The sequence below is a fragment of the Entelurus aequoreus genome, linkage group LG13, assembly GCF_033978785.1.
Source record: "Entelurus aequoreus isolate RoL-2023_Sb linkage group LG13, RoL_Eaeq_v1.1, whole genome shotgun sequence".
NCBI classification, from domain to species: domain Eukaryota; kingdom Metazoa; phylum Chordata; class Actinopteri; order Syngnathiformes; family Syngnathidae; genus Entelurus; species Entelurus aequoreus.
Window position 1 is genome coordinate 32,818,347 of NC_084743.1, and position 6,216 is coordinate 32,824,562.

Genomic DNA, 6,216 nt, shown 5'->3' on the forward strand with positions numbered 1-6,216 from the left:
GATTTTAATTATGCTTTTACCGTATTAGGATAGGATCCCTAAGGTCTTCTGGCACTGGCCTTTTATCTTTACCAAATATTAGAACAAAGACCCACAGTGAGGCGGCATTTAGCCACTATGGCCTCCGCCTGTGGAACATCTTGCCAGAGAGCCTCCGGACTGCAGAGACTGTTGACATTTTTCAAAAAAGGTTAAAAACACCTTTTTCATCAGGTTTTTTAATTTTCATCTTAAACTCTTGTTTTTTTTAAATTATTTTATTGTGTTTTATATTTTAATTATTCATACTAATATTCTCTCCATGTTATGTTTTTGTTAACTTACTAATATTTATATTTTATTTTTAAATTTATTTTATCAAACATTTTACTCTAATTTTTTTTAGATGGCGTTATTTTTTATTATTCTTCAGTGCCTCAAAGGTGGCGTTTTTCCTCAAATCCTGAGTGCCATGTTTTATTTGTAAGACAATTTGTTTCATTTTTGCTTTGTTATTGTCAATAATGCTGTGTGTGTGCATGTGTGTTTTATATATATATATATATATATATATATATATATATATATATATATATATATATATATATATATATATATATATATATATATATATATATATATATATATATATATATATATATATATATATATATATAAAACACACATGCACACACACATAATCAACGGGGTTTGTATATATATATGTATATATATATGTATATATATATATATATATATATATATATATATATATATATATATATATATATATATATATATATATATATATATATATATATATATATATATATATATATATATATATATATATATACAAACCCCGTTTCCATATGAGTTGGGAAATTGTGTAAGATGTAAATATAAACGGAATACAATGATTTGCAAATCATTTTCAACCCATATTCAGTCGAATATACTACAAAGACAACATATTTGATGTTCAAACTGATAAAGAGTTTTTTTTTTGCAAATAATCATTAACTTTAGAATTTGATGCCAGCAACACGTGACAAAGTAGTTGGGAAAGGTGGCAATACATACTGATAAAGTTGAGGAATGCTCATCAAACACTTATTTGGAACATCCCACAGGTGAACAGGCAAATTGGGAACAGGTGGGTGCCATGATTGGGTATAAAAGTACAAACCCCGTTTCCATATGAGTTGGAAAATTGTGTTGGATGTAAATATAAACGGAATACAATGATTTGCAAATCCTTTTCAACCCATATTCAATTGAATGCACTACAAAGACAAGATATTTGATGTTCAAACTCATAAACTTTATTTTTTTTTTGCAAATAATAATTTACTTATAATTTCATGGCTGCAACACGTGCCAAAGTAGTTGGGAAAGGGCATGTTCACCACTGTGTTACATGGCCTTTCCTTTTAACAACACTCAGTAAACGTTTGGGAACTGAGGAGACACATTTTTTAAGCTTCTCAGGTGGAATTCCTTCCCATTCTTGCTTGATGTACAGCTTAAGTTGTTCAACAGTCCGGGGGTCTCCGTTGTGGCATTTTAGGCTTCATAACGCACCACACATTTTCAATGGGAGACAGGTCTGGACTACAGGCAGGCCAGTCTAGTACCAGCACTCTTTTACTATGAAGCCACGTTGATGTAACACATGGCTTGGCATTGTCTTGCTGAAATAAGCAGGGGCGTCCATGGTAACGTTCCTTGGATGGCAACATATGTTGCTCCAAAACCTGTATGAACCTTTCAGCATTAATGGCGCCTTCACAGATGTGTAAGTTACCCATGTCTTGGGCACTAATACACCCCCATACCATCACAGATGCTGGCTTTTCAACTTTGTGCCTATAACAATCCGGATGGTTCTTTTCCTCTTTGGTCCGGAGGACACGACGTCCACAGTTTCCAAAAACAATTTGAAATGTGGACTCGTCAGACCACAGAACACTTTTCCACTTTGTATCAGTCCATCTTAGATGAGCTCAGGCCCACGAAGCCGACGGCGTTTCTGGGTGTTGTTGATAAACGGTTTTCGCCTTGCATAGGAGATTTTTAACTTGCACTTACAGATGTAGCGACCAACTGTAGTTACTGACAGTGGGTTTCTGAAGTGTTCCTGAGCCCATGTAGTGATATCCTTTACACACTGATGTCGCTTGTTGATGCAGTACAGCCTGAGGGATCGAAGGTCACGGGCTTAGCTGCTTACGTGCAGTGATTTCTCCAGATTCTCTGAACCCTTTGATGATATTCCTTGCAATAGCTGGTTGAGAAAGGTTTTTCTTAAACTGTTCAACAATTTGCTCACACATTTGTTGACAAAGTGGTGACCCTCGCCCCATCTTTGTTTGTGAATGACTGAGCATTTCATGGAATCTACTTTTATACCCAATCATGGCACCCACCTGTTCCCAATTTGCCTGTTCACTTGTGGGATGTTCCAAATAAGTGTTTGATGAGCATTCCTCAACTTTATCAGTATTTATTGCCACCTTTCCCAACTTCTTTGTCACGTGTTGCTGGCATCAAATTCTAAAGTTAATGATTATTTGCAAAAAAAAAAACGTTTATCAGTTTGAACATCAAATATGTTGTCTTTGTAGCATATTCAACTGAATATGGGTTTGACAATGATTTGCAAATCATTGTATTCCGTTTATATTTACATCTAACACAATTTCCCAACTCATATGGAAACGGGGTTTGTAAGACATTATATGTTGTACCACTAAATGAAGCCCACAGTTTGAGAATCACTGACCTAAAGGCAGTCTGCCACGAATACGCCTGTTTACTTGCCGAGTGTTTAGAACTGGTTTCTGGGTCTGCAACCGGACGTGACATCACGTGTAAGGTATCGGATGATTGTAACATTTTATTTGACCTGAATTAGTAGTATTTATACCTATAAAAGTACCAAATTTGGTACCCACCAGTGCACATTTTTCCCTGAACTTGAATGCGCATGGTGGTATCAGTCTGATACCGAGTGAACACTGAGCCAATATTTTCGATACCGATAGTTGACATTTTTTCCAGATCATTGATTGGCAACATTAAACTGGCCCTAGTGTGGAAATGTTGTCTATCTGTGATGAGGTGGCAACTTGTCCAGGGTGTACTAAGCCTTCCGCCCGAATTCAGCTGGGATAGGCTCCAGCACCCCCGCCGCCCCAAGAGAGACAAGCGGTAGAAAATGGATGGATGGATGAATTACTTAAATACTTTAGATTTAAAAAACAAATCCAAATAAAGACAATTTCAAATGTAACTAGACGAGGCAATTCCTGAAGGAATTGTGTGTGAAGGCTCCAATGCTGAAGTTGAACTGAAATGCTGATAGAATGTAGTATGAATGTAAGAATAGTTTGAAGGTTTGAATGGTTTGAATGTTGAAGAGTTTGAATTTACAGGAAAACCAGAATTTGGTTTGGAACTTGGGAAAATGTTAGTTGGATGAGTGGAATGTGTTGATGATTTGAATAGGTTGAAAAATGTGCGAAGTGTGGAAGTTTAACAAATGGACGATTCATTTTGAATGGGGAAAATGAATTCTTGGAAATCTGGGTATTGATTTTAATTGTTGAAGGAGAGCACACAATTTCGAACATGCTGAATATTTTGGAGTTGGAACGGTTTGAATCGGCTGAAAAATGTGGGGATTGTGGAACTTTGAAGAATGTCCCATTGGTTTGAATGGGAATTTCCCCAACATTTGGGAATTTTGGTAAAAGCAGGAATTTTTTTGAAAATGGTAAAAAACCTGAATTAGTTGAAATGGTTGGTGTTGAAATTTTTCAAATCGGTCGAGAAATGTTGAAGTAGTAACATGTTGAATTGAGAAATCGTATTACGGAATTCCTGGAATTTTGGGAAAACCGAGAATTTTTCCTTTTCAAAAAACAACTTTGTTTTTGTCCTAATTTAGAGGAATGTTTTGATGGTGGAATGGTTGAAGTGGGTTGAAAATTGTGGAGGAGTAGCCGCCAGATAAAAGGGTGGAAATAGGGCTTTGGAAAACCAGGAATTCTGGAAAATCCTGGATTTTTTTTTTTTTTACTTGGAAAAATGGTAGTTTGAATTTCCAGAATGGTGAAATGTGTTGAAGGTGGAATGCTTTGAATCGGTTGAAAAATGTAGAAATGGCGGACGTTTGAAAAATGGCCAATTCATTTTGAATAGGAAAAATGTCCCGGAAAACCTGGACTTCTGGGAAATCTGGGAATTTTTGGAATTTGTCAAGAGAAATCCCGCGATTCCCAAATAGGCTGAACCTTTTGAACTTGGAACATATTTTGAATAGATTATTTTGTTGTAGAAAACTATATGTGTGAATGCTTTGGAGCATTCACACAATGACAGTAAACCATTAAACAATGTAACGCTATCAACAAAATCATAACAATTGTCCATATTATTATAATTTTTTGAGCAAAAACGTTAAATAAAAGCACAAACTATTTGCTGTCATTCAAAGCCTTCCTGTGTCCAACAACTTCTTCCCTGAGTTTATAATCAACATAAATACATATTGACATATATTAATATCAGCAAACAAACAAAAACATTTGTAAAAAACAATTACAAAAATATCAACCTCATAACACCTGTATTTATGTTGATACCAATGTGTTGTAGATATCTGTATCCATCCACCCACATGTCTGCCATCCAGTCAAGTAAGGTGTAATGAAAATGTAAAAAAGATATAATGTTTACATGAAATAAATCTGTCAAATGAACTGTGTTATAAATGAATTTTCTGTAAGACGCCATTCTGTTTTGTAAAATTGTGTTAAGTAAAAATTGCTGAATTTGCCCATTTCCTGATATAAGAAGGCAGAAACCTGAGCTGAGAGTGCACCAGCTGGGTCTACCATCTGATTGCGCATTCTTTCATAAACTGGGCTGGACAACTATTTTCCAACATTTTAATCGCAGATTCCTAAACATTCTTGTCATGTAGGTGATCTTTGGCTGCTGTTCTTTGCACTAAGTCCTTACGAACATTTCTATTTGTTTTTCTCTATTATACGGTTTTCAACAAAAAAAATCGCCCCAGTTTTCGTACATTGTCTTGGTTATCGTACGGACAAACATTGCGCGCAACAAACTAGTCCCTCTGCCTGCGTGTCATTGCGCAGAATGTAGCGACCTGCTGACTCAGTATCTGAACTTTTTTTTAATTGAGTGCGACTGCAAAATAATCCACCATGGGGCCAAAGAAAGTAGCAAGTGCCAGCACTTTGATAAAGTTGTTGTTGAATTCAAGAAAGCAAAGTAGGAAGAAAAGTCATCCTAGATAGTTCTTTGCCCTTTTTGCCAACAAAAGTGTTCAATAAAGGTAAAAAGTGATGTTAAAAAGTGTTTATTATACATTTAATTTACCATAATACTTGACATTGTTTCATGTAAGTAAAACTTTTCTTCCTATAAATACTTTTTGTTGTCTGAAACGGTTTTGTTGGATTTACATAATTTCCACAGTATGTAAAAAAATAATGTGTTTTTTTACACAGTTCACTTTGTTGGCACGCAATCAAGAAAAAAACTAATTCAATGACATAAAAATCATATAATAAATAAAGTTGACTTTATACAAAATAGAGGTCAGTAACAATATTCAAAGATTTGTTTATTTTATTTTAATCAATACATTTCTTGATGTAGGACAAAATAATTTTTTCAATGACAAATATAATAGTAGATATGATGAGTTTTTTAAATAAATGTTTTCTAATTTAGAATGTAAAACTAATTCAACAAATATAGTGTTGGTTTATGTAATAACAGGAACCAATATAATAATCATCAAAAAATATTTAATCAAAAATAAGCGGACAGACAAATCTTCTCATGTCATAATTTATTATTTCATTAATACATATTTGTTTTTAAATTTTATATTGTAGGCTATTACAATATTTTCAGTGTAAAAATATTTAACGGATGACTTTTAAACAAGTTTGCTAATCTATGATTTTAAAAACATTCTGGTTAATGAGATTTTTTGTAGATGGCCTGCAGCGTTTTTTCATTTTGTACATCTATCGAGACTTTTTGGAATATCCTTTTTTTTTTAATGTTAAATGGTATTTTTTCTTCCTATTTTTTTTCTGTGTGGCGCTATGTTTTCTGGTCATTTCTTGTTCTTAATGTTATTTGTAAATAACAGGAGCCCGCAGGCTCTAAAGGCAATTTAGTCTGGCACCA